The sequence below is a fragment of the Etheostoma cragini genome, chromosome 24 (genome assembly GCF_013103735.1).
Source record: "Etheostoma cragini isolate CJK2018 chromosome 24, CSU_Ecrag_1.0, whole genome shotgun sequence".
Classification (NCBI taxonomy): Eukaryota; Metazoa; Chordata; class Actinopteri; order Perciformes; family Percidae; genus Etheostoma; species Etheostoma cragini.
The window spans coordinates 7,728,463-7,728,749 of record NC_048430.1 but is presented as its reverse complement, the minus strand read 5'-3'; positions in this window follow the sequence as shown (position 1 = coordinate 7,728,749).

Here is a 287-nt window from a genome sequence, read left to right as displayed (position 1 = left end):
CCCCCCCCCCCCCCCCCCCCCCAGGTTTAGTCCACATGAATGTAGCATTTTAAATGCTGAACCTATCAGCAAGGATTGTGATCACGTGGGGCGTGAATCGACATTTTTAAGCATTTCAGATGCATCTTGGTTGCAGTGTTTAACTCTTGTAGGTGTGTTTCCTAATCATCAAGGTTTCTCAGCTATGTCTTTTAAGGCCAATGTTAAGATCGATCTCAGGCCTCGTCATAGTCTGCTTGTAAGTGGATTGGTGTTAAATCAGTTGCTCTTAATAAGGTGTTAATCTG